This window comes from Drosophila suzukii, chromosome X (genome assembly GCF_043229965.1).
Source record: "Drosophila suzukii chromosome X, CBGP_Dsuzu_IsoJpt1.0, whole genome shotgun sequence".
NCBI classification, from domain to species: domain Eukaryota; kingdom Metazoa; phylum Arthropoda; class Insecta; order Diptera; family Drosophilidae; genus Drosophila; species Drosophila suzukii.
The window spans coordinates 6,475,658-6,493,008 of record NC_092084.1 but is presented as its reverse complement, the minus strand read 5'-3'; the positions used below and the strand labels follow the sequence as shown (position 1 = coordinate 6,493,008).

The 17,351-nt window shown below is 45.0% G+C and overlaps 1 protein-coding gene across 5 annotated transcripts in view; it reads left to right on the top strand.

Moving 5' to 3' along the window:
- The first annotated feature begins 3,113 nt into the window (after nucleotides 1-3,113).
- Nucleotides 3,114-17,351, top strand: part of Mur2B (Mucin related 2B) — a 107,905-nt gene continuing 93,667 nt past the window's right edge. For 3 of the 5 annotated variants that reach the window (XR_010654929.2, XR_010654928.2, XR_011604690.1), the window contains exon 1: nucleotides 3,114-3,755. The gene's annotated coding sequence lies outside the window, so the exon portion shown is untranslated. The remainder of the gene's footprint in view (nucleotides 3,756-17,351) is intronic. The other 2 variants (XM_036820438.3, XM_065868226.2) reach the window with 2 other exon arrangements.

The following is a 17,351-nucleotide window of genomic DNA, read 5'->3' as shown; positions in this document are numbered from 1 at the left end:
AATAAGGAGAAACCCATCGCTATGTGCTACTAATCAACTAATAGAAAAAAGAACCTAAAATTATATACATACACTTTGACAAAATTTTCTCCCGCTTACGTTTTTTATTTATTTCTGCATATTATAGTCGACAGATCTTGGCTGTATATGTATGTATGTATGTACGAGTGTGTGTGTGAGCTCTACCCGTAGTGCTTACGAACTTTCAAGGCTAAATACTACATTTTTTTTGTTGCTGCCTTTGTGGCCGTATTATTATTAAATTTTGTTTGCCGCATTTCGCTAGCCATCTCTCGCCCTCTCTCTCTCTCTCTGTTGCTGTCTCTTTCTCGCTCTCTAAAATAGTTCTAGAAAAAGTCGAAATTCGTTGCAGTCGTTTTTTTTGGCACTCCCAAAAAATGAGCCTGTGTCTGTGTGCGAGTTTAAATAAAAGCAATTATTTGGCTGACTGCGCTGTATAGCTAATAAAAAAAAAGAAATGAATAAAAAAGCCAAAAGAGCAGCAGCGAACGCGATTAGATAGAGCAGCCAGAGTATGAGTATAGTAGTTTGTTCAGTTGGAAACTAAATTGTATAATGCGAGTGTGCGAAAATAGAGGTATACATATGTGTGTGTGACGATCCGATTGGATCAGATTGGCGTGCCATATCTCCTGCACCACCCTCGCAAACTTGTTTGTCGCCCCTCGCTCTGCCGCCCCCTCCCCCTCTTTTGCTTTCTCTTTCTATTGTGTTTGGCCGCAAAAGTTTGCTTATTTCTTCTGGATTTTGCTTTGCTTTTTGCTCCTATCGTTGTCGCCAAGTGTGTTTGTGTGTGTGTGTGTGTGCGGTTTCTATTTTCAAGGTTACTTGAGTTAGTTATGTGTGTGTACGTATGTATTTTCCTTTTCCTAGAAAGAGCGAGAGGGATGGCGCGTGACAAGTTGGTCTACGACAGCTTACAAAGCATTAAACAAGGTCAGTCCACATCCACTTGTCCCCCATTTTCCTCCTACTCCTCCTCCTCCTCCTTTACCTCTCCCCTTTCCACATTTCCACTCTCCACTTTCCACTTGTTGCCGGCTAGACGCTGTGGCGCCCACATCACATTTCCACATGGCAAATCGCACACATTGCAAATACCTTCCCCTTTTTTCCCCCCTTTTCCACTTTTCCAAGCACCGAATGCCGGCCAAATGTAAAATCTAACGGCCAACAAACACACACACACACGCAGAGAGCAGAGAGTAGTGAAAGCGAAAGTTCTGTGTAAAAACTAGCAGAGAGAGAGAGAGAAAGAGTGGGTGGGTGGATGGATGTTAAGCAAGGAGAGCTTTACAACGAGTGCATTGCACAGGGTGCATCGGTGTGTGTGTGTGGCTAGACAAATGCTAGACGCCAACGGTAAACGGCAAACGCCACCCATCACCACCCACCGCCGCCATAACGGGTCATTTCCATTTGCATTTGCATTGCCCCACACACACATTCGTATGTACTTTGGGTAACCGAACCTGTAGGGCACCTGATTAATGCGTGTTAATTAGCCCATTAGGCTAATTGTAAGCAATTAGAGGGAAAGAGAGGAGGGGCCAATACATACATATGTATGTACATAGAAGTAGAACAGTTAGCACCCAGTGGAAGAGTGAGAGAGCGAGAGCGCGATAGCCATTCAAAACAAAAGCAAAACCCAATTCTTCAACTCGTAAACTGAGTCCAAGTTCAAGGTCTCGTCCAATTCAATCGCCTCTGCTGCTGCCGCTGCCTCGGCCGCTGCCGGCGTCGCTGCCTAGCTAGTTGCGCATAATAGAGAGTGCGAGAGAGAGAGAGGAGGCGAAAGAATGAGAGCGCATTAGAAAGCTCGCCATTTTTGCAATGGTGTTGAAGCGTGCGGACAAACACTCTCAAACAGAAACAGCACACTCTCTTCCTCTCCGCCCCCCACCCCTTCCAGTCTTCCTGGAGGAGGAAGAGGATCGCACCAGACAGCGAAGAAGAAGAGCCGGCCCCGCGCCCCTCTTTCCTGTCTGGAAATCCATGCCCATGCCCATGCCTATTCCATTCCACAAATCTAAAAAAAAAAAATCCAAGAGCCTGACCACTTTTGTCTACGCTTCAGGTTCTTCTTCTTCTTCCTCCTCTTTGGGCTTTTGCTGCCTGCGCCGCCTTTTCATTTCTTTTGTTTTGTTTTGGCTCTGCCAACTCCCCTTCCCCCTGCCACTTCCAACAACATTCCCGCTGACAAAGTTGATTTCTATTGTTAGTGCGCTGCGACTGCGCCGTCAGCTTCGTCGTCGCCGCTCTCCCTCTCTTTTTTTTTTGAGTCGTCTCCGCCTCTCTTGCGCGTAGTTGTTTTGCATTTTTGCTAATTTGACCTTCACCTTAACCTAGTCATCGCTTGTCGGACATTCGGTCGTTTACCCCGCACAAATTCGCAAATTCGCCAGCCAAAGTCGAAAAAGCTTCAAATAAATAATGCAAAAAATATCACAAGAGAGTGGGAGAGCATGAGCATGTGAGTGTAAGACTGAGTGGGCGATCTTCAATAGTGCTAGACAGAGAGCAATGCAGCCTCCTCCTGCCACCCACATACATACATATGTACCTGCATGCGAATTTCCAGTTTCGGCTTCCCACTGGAAGTAAGCCAAAGAGCACCCTCTCTCTATCAGTAGCTCTCTCACTCACTCAACTATTTCTATTACCAGCTAGTTTCTATTTGAGCGCTTTTGCTAGCGCTCTCTCTAGCTCTCTAGTGGAAAAACAAGAAATAACACTATAGTGGGGATGCACGACTGGGAGATACCCGTTAATCAACGAAAATAGTTGACTATTTATAAGGAAACTACTTTCATTATATAGATAAAACTAAGGATCTAAAAACTTTTCAAATATGTAGTGGATTTTATTTTAAGTGCAATATGTATATACCCAAACCAAAATGAAATCCAACTCAGTTCAGTATACCCCTTCCCCTCATAGAGCAATGGGTAGCACTAGGCCATGTAAGTTTCGAATTGCTGCTCTTTGAGTCAAATCAAATGGAAAGGCCGCGAGAGCGTATGGGAATGCGAATAGTTTTGCGCTAGATCGCGACGTTCATTTTCCAGCGTCGGTTAGTTTCGTTTAGTTCGCAAATCGCATTGGAGCCCATACCATCCCTCCACGGATTTTGGAGTTGTTACCATCTATTTTTTTTTAAGTGCCCTGTTCCTTGGAAGAGAAAAAATTAAAAGGAAGGGGAAGTACATAAGTTAAGTGATTGTGGATTTGTGCGCGCTGTGATATTTGCCTCCGTCATTGGGGTCTTTGAACTGCTCCAAGCGTTCAGCACCCCCGCCCCCGCCCTCTGTACCGCCCACAGAATAACCGAAAGCGGTATCGTTTCGTTTTTTGGGCTTCGTGCAACTCCAAAAAAGTGTGACGGCGTCTGTTGTCCATTATCGCGAGGAGCTTTTCGCGTTGCCCGATAACCGATAAGTGCAGTAAACCCACCCCCTGAACCCCACAACCCCCCTCGCCACCAAAGGGCAATCAGTTATTGGCCCGCCGCCGCCGCTCTAATGAACGTTGAACTGCAAATTGCAAAAGCGTACGAAAATAACAAACAAATGCGAAATTCGCTCTCTAGCGGGACATCCGCGTCGCTCGCACACATACATGCGCGCAAAATAATGAGTGTAATAAATGGGTGCATTCACCTCTGGAATGGAATACAATGTATGTATGTACATCTCTATCTGGATCTGGTGACTGTCTATCGGGAGATCACTGTAAGTAACTGCGCCATTTCTGCTGCCTTTCCAAAATTGGAAATTTGCATTTTGCCTCTATCCCTCTCTATCCCTGTCCCGTTTACCGCAAAAATGAGAAAACATGGGAACGACTGGAAGTTGAGTTGGCAGAATTACTGCAACGTAACTGCTTTTGTTATATCGTTTTTTTTGGAATAGGAATAGGGGTCTTCTAAGTTGCCAGCGCAGCAAATAAAATTCGTAAAAAACTCAAGTGCAAAGTGTGTTTTTATATATACGAGTATATTTTTTTTTTCTTGCAAATCGCGCACTAATAATGTAAAAGGAAGCAGCCGCCAAAGAGGAGTGGGAAAAAACGGTGAATAAAATGCAATACAAAAGCCTATCGAAAAGAAGGAAAAGCGAATGCAAAGCGAAAGTCAGTTCCCCTTCCCCCCTCTCTCTCTCTCTTTCCACGCACACAATTTAATTCGCATTACATGGGATTTAGCTTGTTTGCTTTTTCCATTCCATTTCCATTGCCATTTCCATTTCCATTCCCATCGCACATACATATTGATATGGCGATGCCTTTACATAGTAGGCCTTTGTATGTGCGAATGTGCATGTAGATATGTGTGTACATATGTATGTGCGTGGCCAGCTCATTAATTTTATAGACCATTTTGCGCAATGTGGCACACATACACACATACGCACACTCGCGATCAATTGACACACATACATATGTACATACATGGGCACGCTGCAATGTATTAGCATTTCTCATCAAAAAGCTGCTCTCTGCTCTGCAGCTAGCGTCGCTGCCGACGTCGCGCTGAGGTTAAGAAACTTTTGGGGTTTAATAACATTGCACAAGGTTATTAGATAAAAAAAATGTGCTCGCCACAACTGCGCGAGAGAGCTAGGGCTCCCCGCTCCCGCTCTCTTCCTCTCCGACACCCTCTTCCTGTTGCCATATTCCCATTTTCATTCTCACCCCCTTCCTGCTCCCCACACACCATTCTCCATTCTCGATTCGGCTGGGATCGGCTGAGATCGGATGGCCTCGTGTGTGCGAGCTTCGTTTCCAGCGGGAAAAGCAAGGGTGGCGAGGGGGTTGGAAAGGGGTGCGACAGGGGGCATTATTTTTAGGCTCTGCAATACGAACAAAAAAAAAAAAAAAAGCACACACATGTGTGTGCCCCAAGTTTTGTGTATTTTTCGGGACTGGCAAATTTCTTGGCCGTTGATCTTTGGCGTTCTTTCTGCTTGTTGCTTCTGTGGATACTGAATGTCAATGCATTGTTGGGTGCAAGTGTGTGTGTGTGTGGGGAGGGGGTTTCAATGCGCATCTGGCTCACCGAGTGTACACATTTACTTTTTTTTGTGCCCATTATTCGCAGCGCTTTTCTACTCCGTTCGTTTTTTTTCTGCAGTCTGCAAGGGGGGCCATCCATGGCCAGGGGAGAGGGGGGGTTTCTTTGGGGTTAGACCGGGGAACCATCACAGTCACGGTCATTGTCACTGTTTATCACATTTACCGTTAAGCCGAGACAGTCTCAGGTTACCCGTGTCATAGCCCAAGAAAAGAAAAGTCCCAGCTATAACGGTTTATATAAGAAGACGACCCTCGGTGTCTCGACCCCCTCCCCTTCCATGAAAGCTGAGAACCTCTTCAGTCGAAAAAAAAAAGTGAAACAAGAAAACAACAGAGTGCACAAGTGAAAAACCCAAAGTTGTCAACGAAAGTGCAGGAAATAAACGAAAAAATTAACCAGCTATCGGATCGGTTGGCAGTGCATCGAAGAAGAAGCCCATTCCCATACCCCTACCGATTCCCGAACCCATTCCCCGGGACGTCCTAGTCCCCCACAACTATGAACATGAACATGACACTCATGACCAACTGACTGACTGAGCCAGCAGAGCAGGAAGAAGCAAAAAAAAAAAAAGAGAGCGGCAGCAAAAGAAAGGGGAGTTCCAGTGCAGAATGCAGAAGAATTGAAGTGAGGAATTGCACACTCGGAAAACAAATTGTAGACGGTTTTAGAAACACAAATTTTTCCACTTCTCAAATCTAAACTATTTAGGAAGATAGTAGTTCTTGTGATTTCAAGATTCAATTAGAAGAATTCATAAAAATTTTCTAAATTTCAGGGTCAATTCTTCTCTGAGTGCAGGGTCTCCTGTGTCTGCTGTATCTGTGCCTGGGCAGAAATAGAAACATCGCGAATGGAGCAGAAGCAAGTGGGAGAAGAAAGGAGATTGGAGAATGACAGAGACGGAGACAGAAGGAAAAGACTGCAGAGTGGAGAATGGAGAAGAGTTATCTCCTAGCCTTTGTGCCTGTGCCATTTGTTTGTCTATCCGGCTTTTGGCCTTGGAGTAACCGTTTCCGAGAACTTGGGAACTCGCCCCAATGTGTGTGTGTGTATGTATGTATATATCCATATATCTATATGTCTATAGCGATAACTATGCACTTTGTCTCTGTCTGTCTTTCTGTTGCGCCTTCGCTTTCGCTTTCAATTCTCCTGTAGCTGTAGTTGTAGCTCTGGCTGTCTTCTGTGTTTGTTTTGCAACTCCTTACTCCTCACAATTTGCGGCGGCCTTGAATGGCATCATCGTTACGCCGATTGTGGTGATCATGATCACGATTGTGATGATGATCGTGATGGTGATGATGATCGTGATCCCCATTTGTTATTGCGCCTGTCTGACGACGGATGCATTTGCGACTGTGGTGCAGCCAAACAAGTGCCCTGTGCTAGAACATGAGTCACGGGACTGGAGGACTGGATGACTGGGAACTTGGAACTGGGAACTCAAAACTCTATGGAGGTCTGCTGCTGCTTTGTCCACTTGTGTGTGCGACTCTCAATTGGCCGCCGTTTCCAGTTGATTCCAGTTGATTGGGCCCCAAGGCTAACGGAAGTGGTGCTACTGTGCTTGCTAGTTCCCAGTCTGCTCTGGAGTTCTCTAATTGCTCTTTGATTAACAGTAGCAGTAGATATACATATATATATATATATGTCATATAGGGACGGAAGTCCTGTGACCTAACTGTTACTCATAAAGTTCCAGAAACTGTAACTGAAACTGCGTTGCATTTGCAATCCGTGGCAGCAACAATTGCAGCAGCATCAGCAGCAGCAGCAGCAGGGGCAACAACAAGTTATGCCCCGTCAACCTTGAATGTCGGCCAGTCGCACACACAGATGGCTAACACACACACACAGACACCCTAATACCAATGCCAACCATCCAACAGCACGCAGACAGCGTCTAGTCGGGGCCACCACTTTGGCGAGTCTCCTCCTCTCCTCCTCTCCTTCCTCTTCTGTTTTTCCTAGCATCCACATCCACCACATTCGCATCCCGAGCTCCACAGCACGTCCCACGTGTGTGCCCCATACCCTCCGAACACCCTGTACCCTCTGAACCCCCACCAAACCTCAACCCCCCCCCCCCCATCGTTTTCGTAGTCTGGCTCTCTGACTACGTCTCTAGTTTCTGTCGCTTTTTATGTTTTTTTTTCGCTCTTCCTTTTTGCTAGGCACGCTTCGTTGGCTGCCTGCAATTTTCATTCAGTTTTTCTCTCGTCGCGCGACTTTCCCACCCCGCCACGCCCCCACCGCTTCTTCTTCTTCTCCACTCCGTTGCAGGAATGCAGAAAAATGTGTTAGTGGAGTAGTTGCCATTACGTCACCTTGCTGTGTGTGTGTGTGTGTGTGTCTGTGTGGACGTGTGAGTGTATGGGTACCGGTCTTTGTGGCTTGCAGATGGGGAATGCTTGATAATAGGAATGGTATAGGGGTGGGGATGGGGATGGGGATGGTATGTGGATAGAGATGGGGATGGGGATAGAGATGGAGTGTTGTTGTCGTTTGAGTGACTCGTCTGGGTCTCGGTCTCGGTCGCCCTAACAACTAACACAACAGAAAAAAAAAACCAAGGGGGGGAGGGGGTTGAGCTGGATGAGATAAAAGAGTTGCGGGGAGTAGGATCCCCAAGCGAACCGCTTCAGTGCGTGCCTGTCTGGCCATTTGGCCCCCGTTCTTGTTGCTGTTGTCCCATTTCCAGAGTTACCTAGTGTTACCCCCCACCGAAAGCGAAAGTTGCAGCGGGACCTCACGTGACTTACCTGTCATAGAGCTAATCCTGAGAGTTCCTGATACCCGATTCCGATTCTGATTCCAATTGAATCAGAAGACTAGGCCTGAGTGGGTTGCAACAAGGATGGAGACTACATATATTATATATAACGAGTAACATTAACAGAAAAAAAATGAAACGAATCGAACAACAAAAATGGGTGTGGAAGCAAGCTGTTTCCAGATGCGGATGCGAATGCGGATGCGTATGCGGATATTATAATGTGAACTTGCGAATTCAGCGCGTCTTGCACTTTGCGCGAACGATGTACGGATCTTAATTTGCAATTTGCAGCTTGCAGTTTGCGGTTCGCAATTTTTTGAATATGCGTTGAGCTGCCCCACGACGTTTGCTCAGTGCGACGCTGAACAGCAAACTGCAGTATGGCTTTCGATCTTTCCCGAACCCTGCTGCTCAACTGGCCTTCGTGAGCGGAGCCGAGTGCAGATCCTCAGCTGCCCTGCCTTTTGCCATTGCCTTTGCCTTGGCCGTGAGCTTCACGAAGCGTCTCACTCCGATGCCGATACCCCGTACCGATACCCCGTACCGATACCCCATAGCGATCCCGATTCCCATACCGATTCCGATTTCGATTCCGATTCCGACTGACTGCAGCCGAAGAAGCGAAGAATGGCGGAGAAGACGAACAATGCAGCGGAGAATTGAAGAAGGGATGGGGTAGAAAGAGGTAGAAAGAGGCTACTGTGCTGTGCCCTGCTTCCTGCAGTGCATCTGTATCTGTAAGGTTGTGTCTTTGTATGCAGATGCACCGAAAATTTTCGAAGGCTAAAAAAAATTGTGAGGGGGGGGGGATGGGGGTTGGCTCTTCTGACTCTCCATCAAAGTGCTAATGAGGGACAGCCAAGGAGAGCAGCTGCATCGTATGAGTCAAATGTCCTTCTTATGGCGAATCCGAATCAAATTTCAGTGTGTATCTATGTGGATCTCTCCCCCCCCCCCAATATTTGTATCTGAGAAGGGATTCTCCCGTTGATTCTCCCGGAGAAGAATTGGGGAAACGGTAACGGTGACCCTTACCTGGCGGCTGCTTTTGTGACCTCGGTCAGAAGGCGCATCCTCGCTCATGGCGGCGCTCCATAGGCACACTGATTATTCACTTGAGAATTATTATTGGGGCTGGCTTTCTTCCGCTTTCTTCGCTCCTGATTTTAGGTCAGATTCTTTGGATGCAAATCGCGCGCGAATCGCGCACGGGATGGTTTTTTTTGGAGCACTTGGGTGCCTTGTCTTTAGGGGATCTTTTGGGTCTTTAAGGTCTTTTGGGTCTTTGCTAATGGGTGATGCACTTGATAAAAAAACACACAAAAAAATATAGAAAGGACTGTCCAAATCCTCGTGTGTGGGATGGTATCTTTAGGGTTGTAGAAGATGGTGCTGCACTAATGCTATTCAATTCGAGCTCAAATTTAGAAATGGAAATTGAAATTGTGCGTTTAGGCTGAACTAACTTTAGTAACTGAACCGATCGAATTAAAAAGCTCAACTGAGTTCCGAAAAAATGCAGTTAAATGTGTTGGGCTTGTGCCGCTGCCCTCTGCCGGTGTGCGTGTGTGTGTGTTGGTGTGTTGTTGTGTTGTTGTGTTGGTGAGTGTGTTTGAGAGTGTGCCTGTGTGTGTGCCTGCCCAATTGAATCAGAGAATTCCCTGGGAGAGTGTGTGCGTGTGTGTATACTTAATGCCGCCTGTATGTTTCATTCGCTTTTTGCATTTTTGCTTTTTACTTTTTATACGTTTTTTGCCTTTTGCTCGCCTTTTTTTTTTTTTTTGTTATATACTTCTCGTGTGCGATTGTGTGTGCGCTTCTTTCGCTTTTTTTTTGGAGTGCAGCGACGTCGACAGCAGCGATCTGCGATCCGCGAACCGATCGCTGCAGTTACAGCGCAGTTTGCAGCGCTGTCGCCAAAAAAAAACGAGCTAAATTTCTGCGCATGCGACGACGGCAGCGAAGCCGAAAGCGGCCGAAAATTGCGTTTTTTTCGGGGGTTCTACATATATGTGTTGTATTACGTTGTCTCTTTTTTTCCGTTGTTGTTTTATACATTTTTTGCACTTTTTTGTAGCATTTTGCATTCGTATTTTCTGGTATTGCCCATTTAGAAGTTTTGTTTATTCATTGTCACACAGGCCGACCAAAAAATTCGGGGGAAATGACGAGCGAATCAACGAGCACCCGCCCACACACACAAATATAATTGGAAATGGCAATATGTTTGGGCTGCTGTAAATAGGGGGAGATAGGAAAGGGAAAGGGGTTCGGGGTTCGGGGTTTGGGGAAAGGGAACCGGGAACTTTCGCTGTACGCCCTATGTAACTCTAAAAGCAAGAAAGATACAACACGCACACAAACTTGCGATCGTAGCGTTTATCAGTTCAGCGGGGAGAAAAAAAAAAAAAACGACGTCGTGCATCTTCGGCTCGTAACCCCCATTGCAACCCCCTCCCTCCCATTTCTTTTGGAGGTTCCAATTGAAAGTGTAGCCCACATACGCCAAACCCAAACCCAAAGTCAGAAACTCTTTCAAGAGTCGGCCTGTTTTCGCATTTGTTTTCAGGCCCTTCTGAAACTGCAATTTCTGCTGATGTTGCCGAAGACTTGTTTAATATTTTGGTTACCATTACCGCATTTTATTACATGGCTCTGGCTGTGGGTCCCCCTGTTTGCCATAACCCAGATTCCAGATTTGCTGGCCCTGAGGAGAAACTGAGCAACTGAGACTGAGAAACTTGTTGCCACTTGCATCTTGTTTGCCCATTTTTTTTTTTGAGTTTCTGTTCATTGTTTTTGCTGCGTTTTTATTTTACTGCTGCATCCTCATGTTGTTGTCGCTTTGTGGGTTTTTTTTTTTGGGTTTTTAAAGGTTTTTTTCGGTTTTTTTTTTTAGATTCATGCGTGGCGATTTTGATTTTTTAATTCTGCTGGTCTCGCACTTAGGCTAGCATTTTTCAAGAATTGTTTTTAATGTTGTTTTCTGTCTGCGGTGACCTCTTGCCGATTCATACACGTACTATTCATATGTATCTATAATGTCTTTATTGCGGCGACTGTGAGAGGCAGTTCGGTTTATGGCTGTTTCAAGATCACCGCAAATGTCACCGAGTCACAGATTAGCCGGGAAAAAAGGAGAGTTGCGCGGCCAGGGACCACTGTATCTCTAAGCTTCGCTCCTTTGTTGGTGGTAGTTGGACAGAGGGAAATTCTCAAGTACATTGTTCTTGAATTGAGAACATTGGCTCTTAAAAACCGTGTAAGTACATTTTGGTATCAATGTTCTCAATATTAGAACGAAATGGTGAGAAGAGAAAAGTTAAATTGAGTTTATTTAACAACTTTTGGATAAGTATACACTACTGACTGGACTAATCGTTTATTTGTTGAGATATACAATGTAAATACCGAGCAAAATAAAAACATTTTCAATTTCATAAATGTTGTTCTATTTTTAAGAACATTTTCAACTCAGATGAGAACGTCAGAACTTTCTCTGTGTGGGCTTGGGTTTTGGGTTCGGGGATTGGGCTTGGGATGGGGTTCGCGATAGGGATTGGGATTGGGTGCTTTGCAATTACAACCGGCATTAACCTCTAGGTGCTGGAAACGGAGACCTCGACAACAACCTCTCGGCGTAACGTCGACGTCGAAGGCGGCAGTTAGCAGGCAAAAACAGAAAAAACAGAAAACTGAAACTGAAAACAGAAAAGCGCGACTGCGACTGCGACTGCGAAGGCGAAATGATCGCATTGAACTTGTCGCCGTTTGTTCTAATTGGCACTGCAGTGGGTTAGTCACCCAGTTCGTACCGCTCACGCACTCGTCATCTCGCTCTCTACCTCTATCTCTATCTCTCCCTCTCTCTAGTATCTCCTCGAGCGTATACGTAATATGCGAGGAGGTCAACGACGGAAACGCGTTAGAGATCGGTTCGGATCGCTTTGGAACACCCAGTGTTTACAAGACGAAAGCTTTGATCGAGTTCAACGAACTTCACTCAGTCGATCCAGTGCCATTTCAGAATATAAAATACGAAATACTGAATGCGAAGCGACGAATGAGGAATGTTCGATCGCAGCGCGAGAGCGAAATGCAAACAATCTAAATAATGGATAAAGAAAAGATCCCATTTCTATCCCATTGGCATGCGAAAATAGGCAAGTGCAAAAAGGCCATGCCGAAATAATGCAAAGTTTTGCGATATGAACTTATAAAATCAATAAAGTTTGATTATTTTTCAACTTTGTGATGGAAATCATGAAAGAATCCTAGCCATAACAAGAGACCATTTAATAATGGAGTAATATTAAGAAGAATGTATGCACAGAGTAATGGGAAATTATAGAAGTACGAAATTTAAACTAACGTAATTGATTGTAACGTGGTTTTGTTGATAATGGAAAAGATGTGACAAAAAAATTATAACTTTTTAACCATATCTTAAATTTGCCAATATATTGAAAAGATAGTGAAAATATATTGAAAATGTATTAATAAATATTTTGTAACACAATGTTTTTAAGAACGAATCAAATTTTTCCACTATATAAAATGTAAATTTCACAGAACTTCAATCTAGATGTAGCCGGGGCAAGTTTTTGAAATAATAAGCTTTAGCTACATTAGTTTTAAGATCTCAGAATGTTTAATTACAAAAATTAGTAACTCACTAATTTTAGCCCTTAATAGTATTATTATGATAAAGGTAATGTAAACATTAAAAAGATCCAGATTCCAATTCAAACTCGTAAATTAATTAAAAATCAAATATTTGGTTCAGTTTTAAATGTACATCTTGTGAATTTTATATATTTGGAAGAATCGATGCATACAGAGGAGAATCTGATTTGAAAAATCACTGAAGAAGTCATCATTAGTTTACGAGATCTGTAAATATTGAGTTACAGAATGTAGTAACCGCTATTTCTAGTGAGTTAATTTATTTAAAAAAACATAAATATTGGCATTCGTGAAAAGATAAAATACAAAACATAAATATATTTTCTTTTTTTAACCTATTGGAATTAGGTATGTGCACAGAATCCTTCGCACATAGAGCAGACCTTTATATCGAAGATCATTAAACAATTTCTATTAGTTTTCTAGATCTCAAAATATTTTCTTTAAATATGTAGTAACACCTAACTAGGCCTACGCAAGCCATGAAATATAAAGATTGGCTCGCGGGGAAATTCCATAAAAAACAAAAACGTATGTGTTTCTTATAGCATTATAAATTAAATATAAAGTTTGAGCATTTGGAGAAGGCATTGATTTAGAAGATCGGTTAATAAATAGATTAAGATGAGAAAAGCAAGTTGGTGGCAATAGTATGGGAATGCCATATATTAAAATCAAATCAAACGGGGAGTTGGGAAAGCTTTACCCGCAAGGTTGGTAAACAACACACCGAGAACGAAACCCTAGGGTTTCTTGAACAATCATATCATAGCTCCGAAAACATGGCTCCACTTACATGTCTGTGTGCGAGCGATCCTCCGGCTGTGGCAGGTGCATCGCCTCCTGTTGCGGCGATCCGGAACTCTGGAGCTCTCGGGGTCTTTGGGAACACTCTCACTTTCACTGGGACAGAGTTTGTCAGGGTTTCTTGTTTGCGGCTGGTCGCTTTTCAATTCGCTTGCCTCATCAGATTGTATTTACTTTGATTCTTAACTCTTTTTTCTGAATTTGTTCTCGGATCGGCTGCTTTATCACTTTTTGGCCTTGTGTGTTCCTATTATTTGTTCACTTTGATTTCTGGTTATTCTAGATGCGATTTATTGCACAACTTGCCATCTCTGCGGTTCACCAAAACAAAAATGAAAACAATCAACAATCGGCGCGTTACAAAACGTTGGAAATTCCGAAAATTCCCGGGATTAACTAGCACTTTTAACAAATAAAAAAAAACTACAGAACTACAGTTCGTTCGGTTATCTTTGAGTGTTTTTCTGATATCTGATTTCTGATTGGGAATTATGATGGAACGTCAGTTGGGAGTTTGTGGATATTTGAGTTGTGAGTTTTCAGTTTCCGTTTCCGTTGGTGGCTGATTTTTGGGTTTTTTGGTTTCGCGTCGCAGCACGCGCACGTAACGAGCAACAAACAGCAACTAACGTTATTTTTAAAAACCCAACTCGATTGAAGTCCAAGTAGCAAACGCCGGCAGCGACGTCGGCGGCGGCAGAGGCAGCGGTCGGCAGCAGGACCAAGCCGCCAGGAGCGGCCGAAGCCAGCCGAAGGACGCCCGAAGTCGTTGCAGGACGAAAAAAGTGGAAGGATGCGACGGCAGCGGTGGCAGCGAAGCCGACGGAGCTTTGTTTTGGTGCCCAAGTTGTGATGATGATGATGCTGGCTGGCTGGGCCGGAATATATCTGCGCGACCGTGGAATAGAAAGTTTAGCACACAATTGAAGTCATTACAGGAGCAGATACACCAGCACACACACACACACACACACAGACGCACTTGGAGAGAGAGCGAGGGATTGGCGATTGGCAAGGCAAGGATTCCAATTAGATAGCCCTGAATGCTATGCTACGATTTTGTACGTTGACCGTCCGCTGCCTGCACTCACTAGCTACCATCTGCTGCTGCACTGCATCCTTTGGATTATTGGACTGTCCGGTGAAGCTGCCCCCTCACCACCCCCTCTCCCCTCCCTCAGCTGGCTCTGCCGCAGCGCTGCCATAAAAATCACCCGCCAAACAACGTACTAAACACTCATTACTCATTTCGCTGGCTTGCCACCCCCCACCACCTCACCCACGCCCCCTGCAGCAGCCACCGCCCACCAGGGGCAGCAACAACTATTCACACACACACACACACAGCGAACGAGAGACACACGCACACACACACACGCGGATAGAACGAAGTTTGCTCTTTTTTTCTGCGTGTGGCGGTACAAAAAAAAAGGATGCGACTGCGACGCTGGCAGAGGCAGCGACTGCGCAGCCCGCGTAGGCAGAGCCTGGGAAAAAGGAAAATCAGAAACAAAACAAAAATGCGAAAAACGAACGAAAAATGCTAAAAACCAAAAGCGGCAGCAGCGCAGCTGAAACAAAAAGTAGAAAAAAAATCAAGCGGGAGAAAAGGAAAATGGTAAGGGGTGGGGAGGGGAGAGGAGAGAAAGAAGAAGCAGCGGCGGCGGCAGCGGCGGCAGGAAAAAAGAGTCAGCGTATGTGTGTGTGGCGGTGGAAAAAATCCATCCGCAACCAACCCCACTGCATGCTGCGCCCCCCTCTCCCTTTCCCTCTCCCGCACACAAGCACAACACACAGAACACACAGAACACACAGCACACACACAAACAACCCCCGTGCGATGCCGGCAGCAGTGGGAAATTTAAAAAACGCGTTTACACGACGACACGAGAGCGGAGCGCGCGCAAAAAAAAAATTGCCAGCGAAACAGGACGAAACGACGAAGCGACAAAATAAAAAATACAAAAATTTGTAAAGCACGAAAATAAAAAGGACTCTCACACACACACGTGCATAAAGGAGAACTACGAGCGCTACTACGCCCACCGCCCACCGCCGTCGAAAGGGGAAATCGACGCACAAAAATAACCAAGCGAATAAAAAAGGATGCCCTGCGTGTGTGTGTGTGTGAGTGTGTGGGTGAGCTGAAGAGCGTGACTGCGTGCGTGTGTGAGGAGAGCCGTTTTTTAAATTTTAATTTGTTATCTTTTTGCTCTGTCCCGCTCAGGAGTTTCTGGCTGGCCATCTCGCTCGCACCGCCCCCCCGCACCGAAAAAGTATGCAACGTTTTTGGGAGATAAAACAGAAGATAGAGAGAGAGAGAGGGTGAGAGAGAGAGAGATACAAAAGGGGAAGTATCTTTTGGATCGCCGATCTCACAGATCCTTTTACCTTTCTTGTTGCTTGCAAATGCCGGCCAGAATGAGAATGCGAATGAGAATGTCGAGACACAAACATAAACGGCAACTAAAAAGAGAGACGGGCGAGAGCGAAGGACACGCGACTAGGCAGCCACGACGTCTTAACGGTTACTAACTGCCCAAGACGCTGGCGATTTCGGCTGGAACCGAATGTTGGCCGGGCTGAAACCGAACTGAGGCAGCTCCATTTCCCCATTTACCATTCAGTCTGAGTTTTGGCGTGATTCGGAGCAAAAATAAAGTCAGCCGGCAAAAGTCGACGACGAAGATGCTGCCGCAGGAGGTCAAAGTTGAGCAAAGGAGCACTTGAATCACTCGGCCAGCCATCATCCTGTTGCTCGGAATGACCGACCGACCGACCGACCGCCCAGCTATATAATAACACCACCCCCACCCTTTCTAACAAAAAAATAAAAATCCTAGAAGGTGAGGTAAACCCGGCAAACTACGTACATACAAATGAGCGTAATAAAATCAAATGCTGATAGTGTGTAGTTGGACGCATTACCCATAAGCCGCCCCATCTAAAAACACACACATATACGTGTACAAGGATAAGGCACACAAAAACACTAACACACACACACACACACACACAAGCAGCGGGCAGTCGAAGAAGAAGAAGAAGCAGCAGCAGCAGAGCAAATCTACTACACGCAATCTTCATTTTCAACGCCATCAAAGCCATTCCAATCATCATTATCGTCGCCATAATCATCAAGTAAAGTACCCACCAGTAGCGCCTCGACGCAGGACGCACCCCTCCTGCAAGGACACCCCTGGCTTGGGGGTGCTGCAGGGGGGGGTAGCACCCCCTCCTAAGAAGTATGCTATGAGATTCTCTTTTTCGACAGTGCTCTTAGACGAAAAGCAAACGACGACGATGGCAATGGCAATGGGATGCCAACAAGTGCGCCCGAAGTATTCTTTTTTCCTTGCTCTCCATCTTTTGGCTCCTTTTTCGGGGAAAAAGAGAGAGAGAGAGAGAAAGCGAGCAACTACAGTGTGTGTGTGTGTGTGAGTGTGAGGAGGGAGCAAAGGAAGCTGGATAAGGATAAGGATGTGAATGTTGACGTCTTCGTTGTAGTTTCGCGTAGTTCCTTGTGAATGGGAAATGGGTGGATGTGGCTGTGGCTGTGGATGGCCTCCCATTCGGGTTAGGAAAGTAGAAAGTAGAAAGGGAAAGAAAGCATCTAGGCAGCCGGCAAATGCGACAAATTATTTAAGCTGCATGTGGCGCGCGCCAAGCTTTGCTCCTGCACTCAAAAAAAAGTAGACCCCAAAATAGCTGAGCTATATTTATCATAAAATAGGGATAAATAAGCTAGGTTGAGCAAAAAGCATAGTTTAGATTTCAGTAAATAAGGATTGAGATCTTTCTTTCAATCAAAAAATCCGCCACTTAGGATCGACATTCTCTTAGGTTAAGCTATCCATTTTCATCATGATTTCTAAATTTCCGATTGAAAAAATATTCCCCGAAAATATTCATTGTTAATTTATTAAATGTTGTTGGTATTAAACAAAATACACTTAAAAAAAAAATCCTTGATTTAAGTGC